Source organism: Rhinatrema bivittatum, chromosome 10, assembly GCF_901001135.1.
Source record: "Rhinatrema bivittatum chromosome 10, aRhiBiv1.1, whole genome shotgun sequence".
In the NCBI taxonomy this organism is placed as follows: Eukaryota; Metazoa; Chordata; class Amphibia; order Gymnophiona; family Rhinatrematidae; genus Rhinatrema; species Rhinatrema bivittatum.
This window is the reverse complement of record NC_042624.1, coordinates 91,059,419-91,074,388: the sequence shown is the minus strand read 5'-3', so window position 1 is coordinate 91,074,388 and position 14,970 is coordinate 91,059,419. Positions and strand designations below refer to the sequence as shown.

General features: G+C 42.7%; 2 long non-coding RNA genes across 3 annotated transcripts in view; one reads left to right on the top strand and one right to left on the bottom strand.

Moving 5' to 3' along the window:
* LOC115100439 overlaps positions 1-10,035 on the bottom strand; it is a 57,867-nt gene extending 47,832 nt beyond the window's left edge. For both annotated transcript variants that reach the window (XR_003859062.1, XR_003859063.1), the window contains exon 1: positions 9,842-10,035. This is a non-coding gene — a long non-coding RNA (uncharacterized LOC115100439). The remainder of the gene's footprint in view (positions 1-9,841) is intronic.
* Positions 8,312-14,970, top strand: part of LOC115100440 — a 120,453-nt gene continuing 113,794 nt past the window's right edge. The window contains exon 1 of the long non-coding RNA XR_003859064.1: positions 8,312-8,467. This is a non-coding gene — a long non-coding RNA (uncharacterized LOC115100440). The remainder of the gene's footprint in view (positions 8,468-14,970) is intronic.

Below are 14,970 nucleotides of genomic sequence, written 5' to 3'. Positions count from 1 at the left end.
TGGGGAAGGGATTTCAACCAGTGAGGTATTGATTCAGCTGGTGAAAATATGATAGCACAGAAACAGTTTAAACCCTACAGCACTGTCCTTCTAAAGCTGGGAGTTCAAAGAGAATAATGACTTCTGGGATCCTAGAGCTGCCGTGTACTCTTAGAACTGGTTTAGACAATATTCTTGTAATGTCAGAAAGCATATAATGATGGAACTATGTTTTCTTGGCACAAATTCTGTAATATAGCTCAGAATATGGTCTTGGGGCTGGATTTACTAAGACCTATCTTCCATTCTGTGTCTATGGAGAAACATCTTAGTAAATCAAGGCCTTAATGAATTTATTTTATTTTGTACTTACTAGTTATGCCTTGTAAAATAAAATAGCATACCTATTCTAGTGATATAGATCACCATGTAAAGAGAATCTTGACACAACGTAACAAGAATGTAAAAGAATAACAGAGTTCTTTTGACAAGAGTGTCAAAAGAATATAGTGTTCCTCTTTTGATGATATACCCTTGGGGAATGAGATTAATGTTGTATCTTTGGAGAACACAGGAAATTGGAGCTATATTTTGGTCTATGCTAATTTTCTCTTTACCTTTTTATAAAACAGTCTGCCCAGAAAGGGTCAGGGATAACAGAGAGAAAGACACATAGCAACACAGTAATTAGACTGGAAAAAAAAGTCTGTGTTTAAGATACCTTTTTAAAATTTCTGCTGTTCATATATCACTATACCCATAGGGAGGGTAATTTTATAACAACTTGTGCATTGGCAAAGCTCCTAAGTTGCACTAGTTTTCAAAGGGAACTTACTATTTGTGCATAAACTGAGCTTTGAAAATTATATAACATGCACAAATTAAAACACACAAAGTTACAACTGCTGCTTGTAAGGCTTAACTTATTCATGTTAATTTATGCACATAGGGGTAGATTTTCAGAGCCCTGCTCGCCTAAATCCGCCCAAAACCGGGCGGATTTAGGCGAGCAGGGCCCTGCGCGCCGGGAAGCCTATTTTACATAGGCCTCCCGGCGCGCGCAGAGCCCCGGGACTCGCGTACGTCCCGGGGTTTTCGGAGGGGGGCGTGTCGGGGGCGTGTCGGGGGGCGGGCCCGGTCGACGCGGCGTTTCGGGGGCGTGTCGGCCGCGTTTTGGGGGCGGGTACGGGGCGTGGCTACGGCCCGGGGGCGTGGCCGCGCCCTCCGTACCCGCCCCCAGGTCGCGGCCCGGCGCGCAGCAGGCCCGCTGGCGCGCGGGGATTTACGTCTCCCTCCGGGAGGCGTAAATCCCCCGACAACGGTAAGGGGGGGGGTGTAGACAGGGCCGGGTGGGTGGGTTAGGTAGGGGAAGGGAGGGGAAGGTGAGGGGAGGGCAAAGGAAAGTTCCCTCCGAGGCCGCTCCGATTTCGGAGCGGCCTTGGAGGGAACGGGGGGAGGCAGCGCGGCTCGGCGCGCGCAGGCTATACAAAATCGATAGCCTTGCGCGCGCCGATCCCGGATTTTAGTGGATACGCGCGGCTCCGCGCGTATCTACTAAAATCCAGCGTACTTTTGCTTGAGTCTGATGCGCAAGCAAAAGTAGGCTGTTCGCGCGCCTCTTAAAATCTACCCCATAGGAGATAATAATTTTCAAAAGGACTTATGCATGTTAAACTGGGTTCTAGTTTGTTTAATGTTATTGATTGTGTGTTTGATAGGTAGGGTATAGATTTAATGAATAAATTAATATAAATGGGCTTTTGAAAATTTTACTTTTAGGCTTGTTGCAGTCTGATACTGCAGGCGAGGTAGTGGACCCTTGGGCCGGCCCACCTAGGATGACAGGGTAGGCCGGGAGGCAGAACCACAGGCTGGCGGTGTTCACCCGGGAACCAGGAACCCCCCAGGAGGAGCCTGTAGGGTCCTGGAACCTTGGGACTTGGGAAATAGGCTGAATGTCCAGTGGCAGGGATGGCCTTAGGCCAGAGCTGTAGCAAAGGAAGTCCAAAGGTATTTGGTAGTCCAAGAATCGGCTGTACAGGCCGAGGGCCAGCTGATGGCAGGACAGCGGGCGGCAGTGGGGACTGTAGCTAACCGGATACTGAGGCAGAGTCTGTAGTAAGCTGGAACTGAAGCAGGCCATAGACTGGAACGGAGTCTGTAGCCGCTGGAACTGAAGCAGGCTGTGGACTGGAACAAAGTCTGTAGCAGGTTGGAACTGAAGCAGGCTGTAGACTGGAATAGAGTCTGTAGCAGGCTGTGGACTGGAACGGAGTCTGTAGCAGGTTGTAGGCTGGAACAAGGTCGAGAACAAGCCGGGGTCGGAGGCAGGCAGCAGACAGAAGCGAAGTCGGGAACGAACCAAGGTCAGAGGCAGGCGGCAGGCTGAAGCGAGTCAAAAGCAGTCCAAGGGTCAAAGGCAGGAACAATGAACAGACGATGCGCAACTCAGAACTACTAGGCAGTAGTGAACCTCGTTGCAAGGCAAAGAGAAGGAGTCCGGGCGCCAGTTATATCGGCCTTAGGGCGTGACGTCGTCAGCGCAGGCGGGGCCAGACTTCCGGGAGCTGTGCGCACAAAGTGGGCGTCTTCGCGCACGCGCGAGGCAGCGGAGAGATGGGCAAGCAATGGCGGCTGCCACGTGGAGCAGGCAGTGCCGCCGGGGTCCCAGCCACGCGGAACGCGGCATTTCCAGCGGCGGAGGTAGGCACCGTTCAGTCCTAGCGAAGGGGAAGCGGCGGAGACCGCAACACTTGTAACTCCTTTGAAAATTCACTCCATAGGGCTGCATATTCAAAAGGTTTTACATGCATAGATGGACTTTACACATGTAATGGGCTTTTCAAAATTGCTATGATATATGAAACTCTTACGCATATAACGCCTTTGAAAATTCATTATATACTTTTTAAAATAAAAAATGTAAATCCCAACTCAGCCACCAGAAAACTTATTTTTTGAGTGTATCAAAGAATATAAAAAAATCAGGTTATGCACATACATTTATGTGCATAAACCCCAGGCAATTTTACAACAAGCCATTTACATACATAACTTGTATTTTATGTGTATAAATGACTTAGAAAGCTACTCCCATAATTTTCAAAAGAACTTCTGTGGGTAAGTTAGTGGCCCTGTAGAAAATTGTGAGGTGATATGCTCAGAAAATTACACAAATACACATTGAGGTCCAAATTCAGACACAGTCTGGCTAGCAAAGTTAGCCAGATAAACTTATCCGGCTAACTTTAGAGGTACTGTATATTCAATAGTGAAAACACAATATTGAATATAGCCGGCTATCTTAAAGTTAGCCAGCTAACTATAGCCCCCTAACTTTAGGTCAGCTCTTCAGCCTGACTAGACTTTGCTGGCTAACTTAACTGGTTAACTCAACTCCTCCCAGTTACATCCCTGGAACACCCCTAACTTAGGGGGTTATTTTCTAACCCTAACCTAACCTTAACCCTTTTTGCGTGCGATACCTAGATCGGGGCGAAGTCGGGGCAGTGTCAACACCGGAAGAGGAGGATTCGGGGTGGTATTGGGGCGGGCGCCGTGGAAACTTCATGACGGCAAAAAGGTAAGGCCCCTTATTGCCGCCAGTAATGCGCCCAATAGCACCACCTTTTACGATGGCACTATTGGGTGCGAAAGCCGGCAGTGTTTGCACTGCGGTGGTGCGATCGCTGCCTGCTTTCGCAGGCCCGTCCCCATTAGTGCCAGGATTCACAAACCAGTGCGAAGATAGAAAATCCAGTCCTTAGCTGGCTAAATTCTAGATGGTTATCTTATTAGCCAGCTATAATTTAGCCAGTTATGTACTTACAAAATAGCAACTACCGCATATAATCCTGATCCCTGTCCTGGAGCCCCCCCCCCCCCCTAGCCCTAGCCTTATTTTTCCCCAGTAAAATGTTTGCATGAAATGGAAAATAATTACATTCTCTTGATATTTATAAAATAGTATATGTGCACCCATGCTATTTTTATGTGTGAATCCCCTTGGAATATTCTCTCCATTGGAATTGGCAATCCAGGGGGTGGAGTCTGGGTGGGGTTAGGACTTATATGCATATAAATTATCTCTGCAAAATTTTATGCACCATATAGCAAGTATAATTTTGTGTGCATAGTTTTGCCAGCATAATTTTCAAAGCATACTTATGTACATACGTCTCCTTTAAAAACTGGTGTAATCTATGTCCACCTCAGCTGGCTAATTTATATACAAGGTGACAAAATTATCCCTCAAAAGGGCACTTTTCCTAAAGTTTTACCCAGATAGCTAAGGAGTTATCCAGATAAAATCCAGGTCTGAAAACTGTTCTTTCCCTCTACCTGTAAAAGTATCTGTACCTGTGCTGTTTAATAGCATGGCAACTTTTACGAGTGCCACAAAAGGGCAGATCTGGAGATAGGAGAAAGACTAAACCAGCAGAAAACATTCCATTTTATTCTCCTATGGAATGTACCATTTTTGGGGAGTCTGTACTGAATAAAGTCCTTATGATTGGACTGGAAATGTATGAGCTTCCTTTGGAAGCTTGGTGGTGTCAGTTACCCAGATTGCACTGAGCCAAGGTGACGAGGCCTAGATGCCTGAAAATGTGTCTGTCTGAGATGTACAAGAGAGGGGGAGATAAAGGACAGTGATGGTAACTCAATATCCCACAGAGGATGTGGGGGTTCTTGGATCTCGTTAGGAGACATTTGACTGGTGTTCATTCTTGGATCAAGTATGCGGCTAAACTGCTAAGAGTGGGAGGGTTTTTCAAATATATCCTGATTTAAAGGACCTGGAGGTCTTTTTGCCTTTAGCATTTGCCAGCCTTTTTACCTTTAGCATTTGCCAGCTTTGTGGTACAAGATTTGGGGGCTGTTTAAGAGAACACTCCCTGGCAGTGGCACATTTGGAATTTGGATGGTGCCAGGTAGATGCAAAAAGAGTGGTCAAACTTATTGTTTGGGGATGACTTTGAAGCCCCAAATTATGTTCATGGATATTAGTTTGACATTTGACCATCAAACTCATAAAGTTGCTGTTGCGGAAGTGGACCCTTGGTTTGGTGCAACCTACAGAGAAGAGCCTTGCAGGTCCCCACTGTCTGGAGCAGAGGCCCTCATTCCCTTTAGTTTAAACTCTCGGGTGCCAGGGCCAGCTGGGCTTAGGTGGGGGCCTCTGTGGAATGGTGGATCTGATGTGGGAGATGTAGACCAGCAGGAGTGAAGCAGTGAGTACAAGTAGTGCTTGGGGCAGGCAGCAGACAGCAGAGACTGGTACAGGCTATGGCCAAGTGCAGGCAGAGTTTGTGCAGTGACAAGGTCCGAGCAGAGGTCTGGGCAGGCATAGTTCTAGCAAGATGATGAGTAGGCAGTGGTCAAAGAGTAAGTGGAGGTCAAGCAGTGTTGAAGAAGAAACTAAAGTCAAGCCAAAGACAGAATCAAGAGTCCGAACAGAAGTCAAAGCCAGGAGTCCAATCCAAGGGGCAAAGCAAAGTGGAGCAACAGGACAGGCTGGACACTGAAGACAGATGAAGGACCACAGAGACACAACTCAGGAGAAGACCAGACTTGCAGAAGGACCAGGAACAGACACAGGAACTCAGATGACACACAGTGGAACCAGGAACATGTGAACACATAGTCAAGGCACAGGATCAGGAACCAGGAAAGCAGAGGCAAACTGCTACTCTGAAGAGTTGAACTATTGCTGAAGTGTCTATGGGAAGTCTGGGTAGGCTTTATATAGTGGAGACCCGAGATGTCATCAGAGGGCACCGCAGTGGATTTTCCTGCCATGGACACTTTAATTGCTGGAGAGTCGAGTGTGTGTGCGCCAAGGGATGGCCCGATCAGCTGGCAGTGGTGCCCTAGCGCGGCGTGCCAGGCGTGCTCGGGTGTGGGGGCCTGCCGTGTCCTTGTTCAGAGCCTGCCATAGCATTGGAGGGTCCCCACCGTGGCTCGGGGCTGGAGGTATGAGTGGCTGGTTGCGGGTCCATCCCATGACCAGTGAAATGCAACAGTTGCTTGAGTGTGTTAAAAGGCCAGCACACTGCTACTGGTGAGTTGGTTCAAAAGTCAGTTATTCCCCTGCGGTACTCAGGAAATGCTATTTATAATGCTGCTAATTCTGAACTAAAGTTTTAAGGGTGCCTTCCTAATGTGGAAAATTATTTGTTACTGAAGTTGGGGTTTGTCATATGGAAGGATACCTACAAGAGATGTGGGCAATCTGTGACTTGATGGAATGTTTATTATGTTGAAGAGTGCTGCCATGCCGTGTGTTTATTGTAAATGCTATCACCAGGGTGGTTTGGAAAAGCAAAACCATGTTTGGGTGGGGGTATAATGTGTGTGTGTGTGTGTGGGGGGGGGGGGGGGGAGGCATAAATTATGCTCTTGTCCCTGTTTAGTAATATAAGACATTTTGGGTGGGGGAGCCCCAGGGTTGTCTTTGTTGGGAAGAGGTTGAGGAAGAAATTTTGTTGGTTGATGTGATACTGAGCAATTGATGGTTTTTAAGTTTTATTCTGTTGTGCTTAACTTGGTTGTGTGATAAGAGGTATGGTGGGGTGTCACTTTAAGAGAGATGAGAAGAGATGATTGGACAGAGAATTCCTGGGAAGGTATATATTCTAGGGCAATTTGGCAGGATTTGCCCATTCTGATAATGGAATGGAGGAAAAGACTTCCAGGATGTATGGAGCCTGGAGTAACTAGCCTGTGGGCTCAGGGACACTTCCAGGAAGGAGAGAGGGCCCTGCAGGGACATTTCCCCTCAAGAGGAAAGGCCCAAGGCTGAGAAGCTGGAGAAAGAAGAGATTCCTCCCCCTGATGAATCCCCCAGAGGATGGCCAGATCATGGAGGAGACCTGCACGCTGGTGGAAAGAACTGAGGAGAAGGGTGAATTCTACCATGGAGTGAGTAAAGAGAGGGGTATGTAGTGAGAGGCCCCCAGGAATTAGGGATGTGAACCCATGAGGGGAAAGAGGGATTTATCTCTCCCCAAACAGATCAAAAGAGTAAAGGAGAAGCACTACCACCTCATTGCCTTTATCCTGGTCCATTTTCGGAACTCAGAAAGAAAATTAGAGAGACTGACCCATTCTATATACAGGTTGGATCCGCTCAATATTTTATGTACTTCGTAAGAGGGGTTACATAAGTAGGCACAGGGATTTCACAATGAAATTAGTGTGGTGCAATTTAACCCATACAAAAGGAGGAAGTTTTAGAAGGTGTTTTCCACAGGAATCCTTCTGAAAATTGCCCCAAAAAAGTAAATATAAATTCCATTAAACATCTGTCTCTCACTCCATCCTCCCTGAACTGAAAACATCAATTAATTCCTTTCTCTCCAGATAAAAATAAGTCTCCCTAGGCTCCTTGCAAAACAAAATCGTTATTTTCTGCCACAGAAGAATGTGCCACAAGAGAATTTAGTTTATGATCACCAAATATCGGAATGATTTTTTCCATTGTAATGAGTCAAGGTTGTCACCAGGTTTGGAAAACTTGGACTGGATTAGCAAGGATAGAGGCAGAAACAGACCCACAGATCTAAGGGCAAGGAGAGGCAGTGAAAAACTACATTTCCCAGCCTCTTGGAGCAAAGAACCAATGGGAGTTAGAGGAGAGAGCCTGTCAGCCACAGGAGGGTTGGACCTTTCGGAGTTTGATACACATACCTGAGGCCTCAGGCAGCAAGGGAACCACGTTCAGAGCAGCCACACCCAGGAGGAGAGGATGTTAAACTTTAAACTGTCCCTACAGAAGAGGAGGAGGACTTGGAAGTAGACTGTGCCAATATGGAATATGGATATGGAACTGGACTAAGGGTACAGTACTTTGCCTTTGATCCTGGCTACATTAATTCTGACACTTCCCTAAGCCTAGCTGGCTACTAAGAGATAGAGGGAAGAGATCTGTTGTTTGATTTTTTTTTGCATCTAGGGTTTGTTTGTTTTTTTCTACTCTACAGGAGAGGATAGGGAAGGCTGTTTTCAGAAAGCACAACAGTGGGGAGTAGAGGTGAATTGTGCTATAGACCCAAGAGGCCCAAGGCTTTGCTTGCTAAGTGCCATGTAGAAGTGAAACTTTTTATTATTATTATTATTATTATTTGGGGTTTTTTCCTGCATACTGGAAAAGTAGGCTAAGGTAATAGGCTCAAGACTTTAAGTGGAACTGCCAACCTCTGGCCCAGGTGTTCTAGCAACTGAGTTATACTACCTGCAAGGGGAGAGGCCCCCTTTTTTTCCATTGGACAATTGACAAATGGCAAAATACACTGATATATATTTTTTTTGTTTGACCCACAGGAACCAGTCTGGTCTTCCTGAAGGTTGGTGAGGGACTGCTTCTTAGCTGGAAAACTTTCAGGAAAATTGAATTCCTAAACAAAGGACACTGCATGTAGCTCTCTTGTTTGCAAGCCCTACAGAGTGGTTCTGCTCCAGCTTTCAAGCCCTGGATACCATGCTTGTAAGTAAGACCCAAATTTAAACTGGTAGTAAATCACAACTTTTAAATGCAAGTCAACAAACTTGGGTACTTGCCAGGTTCTTATGGCCTGGATTGGCCACTGTTGGAAACAGAATGCTGGGCTTGATGGACCCTTGGTCTGACCCAGTATGGCATGTTCTTATCAAGCCATTTTTATACATAATGCAATGTCTCTCCTTTGTCACCATTATCCCAGAGCAAGCAATCATCATCTTTCTAGTCTAGATATGGAATTGAAAAATGCTTTTTTTCTAAGCTTTGCCAGTCCTGATTTAGACCATCTTAATCTTTCCAGCAAAATGGGTGACCAAAATTGTATGCTATATTTCAGACACAACCTTATATCATCAAATAGTGTAAATTAGCTTTTTCAAAAGAATCCTTGACACAGTGTAGTTTTTATATCAAAAGAGCTTTTAATGTTGTCTTCTTAATAGATTTCAGAAAGAAACTGACTTGCTACTAACACTTCTCCGGTATAACTCCAAGATTAGGCATATCTATAATTCATGATCGAAGCACTGTTGCATGATGTTGTATTCAAATTGGGATAGAGTTTAAAAGGTGTGCGTGCTTCAGGGTGTGCACACATGAATGCGCCAATTTTATAACATGCGCAGCCGGCACGCACATGTTATAAAATTGGGTGGCCGCATGCAAGGGGGGGGTGTACTTTTGCGAAGTGCGTGCGGCAACGCACTCGGAACTTCCCTACCCCCTGCCTAACCTTCCTTCTCCTTCCCCTCTCTTCCCCACCCCCTAAACCTAACCTACTTGACCTCTTTTTTTTTAATTTTGTTACTTGCTGATTCTCTGGAGCAGAAGTAATTTATGCATTCCAACCACATGCATAAGTGACAATATTTGTGCACTTGGCCAATTTTAAATTCGGCCGAATATGTAGCATACATACATGCATTTATAATACTTTAGAACATCTCATGAGTTAAAGGTTTACCTAAACTAAGCCTGTTTATTATTTTCTTCTCAATCATAAAGCAAAGCATTTGGATATTTTTGGAAAATATCAAAAACAGCATGCCTATTTGTGTATTGTTATGAAAGTTTTACAGTATGTGGTAGAAATATTTACTGGATTTCAATAGTGTTAAGTGTGGTGGAGTTGCCATTTCTGTGGATATATAAGAGGCATAGTCAAAGATAGGGCAAACAACCTCATAGATAGTTCCTTAACACTTTAACAGACATACACGTTTATGTAAGCAACAAACTATGAGAAGATAATCTAAATGCAATTAGCTTAAAAGAATGTTACACTGATTTTGAGCATCACGGCTCCCAAAAATAATCTGTAACAACCCTATAATATTGCACGAGATGTTTATTACTCACTTTTGTTTTTCCCCTTTCTTTCAATATTTCTAAAAACATATGATGTCCATCAGGTAAGCAATTTTGAATGTAGACATGGAGTAGATCAGCCACATGGAAAGTATAATATGTTCTTGTATTTACATGACTTTTAAGCTGCAATTGCAGAAACACATCTATCATATTATAGGTAAGTGACTGAAAAGTAAATGCAAATGTATTAGTTGAAGACCAGATATTAAGAAGTGCTATCAGCTGTTTCTAATTTTGAAAATGTTTTCTACTAATCTCTTGAGTCTACTTAAAATTCTTCACTCGCACAAAGCCTGAAGCTTTCCTGCAGCCAGACAGTTCAGCTGCAGGAAAAAGGGGACTGGTATATAGTATTTAATAAGCAAAAAGTATTTGTGGTTGATATGTGAGATGGTATAAGGTTCAAAAGAGTTCTTAAAGCTGTCTTTTAAAGGAACCAGCTTCAATTTTTAAGAAAATGGAACTGCACTTCATTGAAGTGATGGCCAGTTTTGTGAATGTAGCGAGCTTTGCTTTTCAATGTCTAAAATTTTTGAAGATGTAAAGGCAAAGCCTAAGATCAAATGGGCTCTGCACTATTGCATCAGGAATGGACAGATTAGATGGACCTTGCTTTATTTGCCATTGTAGTCTGTTTCTCTATTTCTATTGCTGCTTGTTCACATATCCTAAGAGTTGTCAGGAAGATTATGAAATTGAAAAATTCACAGTGGACTTCTTGGGCTGTTTCTTATACTTTAAACAAAGGCTATAATAATATTGTGTATTATCTAACTACAAAAAAATGGGATAGATTTTAAATGATGGACAATAGTATAGGAAAACAGGTGCAAAAGTATGCAATTAGATTGCTGATAAGAGTTTAAAGCAGTGTATCTTTTGTCCAAGATCTAAACATCTTGAAACATATGATAGGGAAAAATATTGACAGAAAAAAATCATCCAAGTAAAACCCATATGCAAAAAAACACTCACATTTTTGTCCCATTCTTAAAATGTAGCACTTTGTTTCAGTTCTGGGAGTTAGTTCTGTTATTGTATGCAGGTGTGCTCCATAGGTTCTGAGTGTTTGGTTTTTTTTGGCAGTATTTTTATATTATTTCATAATGTGTCCTGTAGTGGAGGGAATTAGTGTTGCTGTTAATGAGATGACACACGCAACTGAATATTTTATTTGGTGATTTGCAAGGATAAAAGTCTTATTTCTCCTCTGCACCTATGGGAGGACTTTCTGCAAATGCAGGATATGTATAAAGAACTTGAACTATACAGTTTATATTGAGGTGCTGTCCCATTCTGTACAGATTTTACTCTCATATAGAAGAATAGGATGCATGATGCTATCGACTATTGCATAAAAGGCCATTTGGATTTTTTTTTTTTTTTTATTGGTAGAGACTTATTATTTAGCAATTTAAATATGGGGCCATGCTATGGTGGAAAAAATAATGGAAATGTCACTTTGGTTTGCTTCCTCCATAATCATTTTTCCCTCATAGTCTTCCCCTAGTACACATACACCACCAGTAACCCCAAATGCTTCTGTGCTTCTGGCTATAGACACCAGTATTTGGAACATGCAAGAGGTTGAGAAAATCAATAACTCTGAATTCTCAGGGTATAAAAATAAGTGTGTGGAGAAAAGATAGCCATTTCAGCCTTCCTATGGAGTATCAGAAGTATAAACCAAGAAAAGTTATAATAAATGTAGGAGGAACCCTTGTTTGCTTGCTGGCTGAAACCGGGTAGCTTTAACTCCATCCTCCAACCGGGTAGTCTTTAACTCCATCCTCCTAATTTTCAAAGTACATTATCTATATTTATACTAACTATAATGTATGCTAATTATAATTGTATTTAAATATGTTTTATGTTAACCCATATGTACATTATAACCCTGATTTCCCACACCCTATAATCCACCTCCCCTTCCTCCCCGCCCCCTCCCTCACCCCCCTCCCCTGTTCATTGTTTATTGCATCAGGTTCATTGTAAAGCCCTGTTGGCTATTTTATAGTTCTATGGAATCTGATGTGATGTTTGCCTAACGAATATCGGTATACAAAACCTTCAAAATAAATAAATAAATAAATAAATAATAATGCCGGGGTTCAATCAGCAAGGGTAGGATAACCTCCTGGGTGCTTGGTCCTGCATGGATACCTCTTCAGAATCACTTTTACCCCACTTGTCCTATTCACTGGTCAGGGGAGTCCTTCAAGGAGAAAACCTCTAGCCACTAGAGTTATTAGTAGTCAAAGGAACCGCAGAGACCAATAATGATGTTCAACTTAAATGCTTACTTGAGTTTGAAAATAAGGATCCAAACTAAGGGCTGGATTCATCATTCTTCACAGAATGATGAATCCAGTGAAAAAGGGGGGTGGGCCTGCGAAAGGTTGCAGCTGTTTGCCCCATGGTGGTACGATTTTGCTGGCTGCAGTGCGGCCGGCTGCAGCCTTTCATGCAAATAGTGCCACCATGAAAGGTGGTGCTATTTGCTGCGCTACTGCCGGCGATAATGTTCCTCACATTATCGCCCGCAGCGGTGCCGTGGCTGACTCCTCCCCCTCCCCACCCCAACTTCTCCCCTCCCCCTTTTCGCACACGATAAAGCTTTAGTAAATAACCCCCTAAGATTGAAAAACGTAGAGACAACATCAACAGAAACAAAATAAAAAATATATCATAGTCTCTGTTTTCATTGGTGAATCCCCTAGATGTTCTTCACACAGCATCCCCTTCTAAAATCTGTTCCCCTTGGATGGTAGGGAGCTTATTATATAGTTACAGCATGAACAAAGGCTAGAAAAAGGTGACAATAGATATTGAACGCAGATAACTTCAAATGGCTTTCTGAACAGTCATCAAGATCTCCAAAATCTTCACACTCTTCTACCCCTACTAGTAGCAAAGGCAAAAGATCTAGAACCCAGCTCTTCTGGATACCAGGATTTTGCCCTTCTCTTAGGTACTTGGTCCACGGTCCAAAAATACAAAAATCTCTAACTCCACTCTCTTGATCAGTCCACTCTCAAGCAGCCATGACCACCACCAGATCACTCCTCTTGGGGAGAGGCAATGACCCAGATCACATGGTTCAGGGGGCATTTATATTCCCCAGACTCATCCTACAAAAAAGTGGGGAGACAGCAAGGGGAAGACTACAACATGGAAAACCCTTTTAGATACTAACTAGAGCAAATGTATTAGTGATAGGCAAAGCTGGATCACATAAATATAAGGAAGCCAGGGCCAGCTTGGTGGCAAAGTGGCAAGTTGAAGCATGCTGCTGTGCCGCTGGGAGTGGGGATGCTACAGAAGTAGCTTTCACAGCCCCAAGGTGTTTATAAGGAAGGAAAAAAGGTCTCAATCATTGCAGAATGGCCATTCAGGTTGCAAGTGTACCAGGTTCCAGAGAGAGCTGTGGCCTCGAGTCAAGGACAGGCACTTTATTGGCAGGGGACTTATAAAATAGGGGGAAAATGGAGGATCAGGGCAAAGGCCAGTTCTAATTGAAATGTAATGCAAAAGGACCAAGAGAAACTCTTAAAAAAAAAATTGGTGAGGGGGAAGAAGGTATTTTGTGAGAATTTGTGAATCTCAAAAATGTTTAGAGCCATGAGGTATGTAAAAAAGAGCAAGGTAGGCTTCTTTGGGGTGTTGTTTTGCTAGAATCTAAAAGTTGCATATCTTGCTTTCACTGATCTAATCTATTTTTATTTTTAATATTCTTAAAAGTTAAAGAGAGGTTATATTTTAATTGGGAAGCTCAGAATTACCTGAAGAAGACTTTCCTTTTTTTTTTTGTCTTGCAAAGTCTCTGGACAGTAATTGCATTTGTGAAGTCTCTGGACAATAATGGTAATTATAAAAATATCAAGTTAATGTAATCAAAGAAACATGATCATTTCAGAGATGCTTGCCAGCTCTGTCTCTTGATGCACTAAGTGACGTTGCCCAAGTAACTGCAGAAGACGCATATCTTTAAGTGCTAGCATAAGACCAGCAACAAAGAACACCTGGCATGTGCATAAAACCAGCATTTTATATATTCTGGAAGTACTGGCAAAGAAACGTTCATTCTTTGGTGCTTCTGTGACAGCACTGGAATGGCTGCTAAAATACTGTACAAGCTTTGGAAAATGAAAACAAAATTGCCATGCACACAAAAGCAAAATCTCTTTTTTTTTTTTTTGATTGGTACAACTCAGAGGCTCTATGGCCTGACTGATGTCTCTATTAATGCACATCAGCGTAGGACTTCATAGTACTCAATATAGTTTCTTTCTTTCTTATTTTGTTTATAATATTTTAAATAATTATTTCCAAGTACAAATTAATGCAAATATTGCTGAAGAATACTATGTGAACATATTGTGCCCAAATTGTGTCTGTTTCAGTCAAAGCCATGATTGGATTTATTTATTTTTATTACTAATTTTCTTTTCTCTCAAAGAATCCAGATCTCCTCTCACTGGAGACTTATGGAGCTGATTGGGGAACATCTAATCAGCTTCACTACACACAGTGATCTTCATGATTATTTATGCACCATCATGTACTGTAGGAGCAGAAAACTATCAGAATGAATTCCTGCAGTCTTCTGTATACAGCACTCATAAAGCCTGACTTACGAAGGCATTTTTCCCCCTGTGGGTCTATGAGAAAAAAGTTTCGTAAATCAGGCCCAGAGAGCTAATAGTTCTGTTCTGAACAGGTTTTCTCCTATTTTGTCCAATGGAAATCTCTTATTGAGTAAGGCCTAACAGACAAATAAGACTCAAGTAGTAATTCCAGAGAAAATTGTTTTCTTGTATAGGACATGCTCCCAGGAAGAGCTTGCTGGAATCCATTTATCTATGTGCCTCTAAATGTGAGAAAGAAAATGCATACTGCACTTTTAAACTGGTGTACTCTACTATGTCTTATGAATTTTATGACTCATACAATACAGTAATGAATTGTCCTTCTGTGAATCAAGATTATCTTATTTTCTGATAAAAAAAAAAAAAGGAATTTAACATCTTTTTTAAATCAAGATGTTACATTTCTCAAACAAATGTTCTTAAGAAGGTTTACCTTTACAGTAAATCCTATTATTTGGGCTGTGTTAT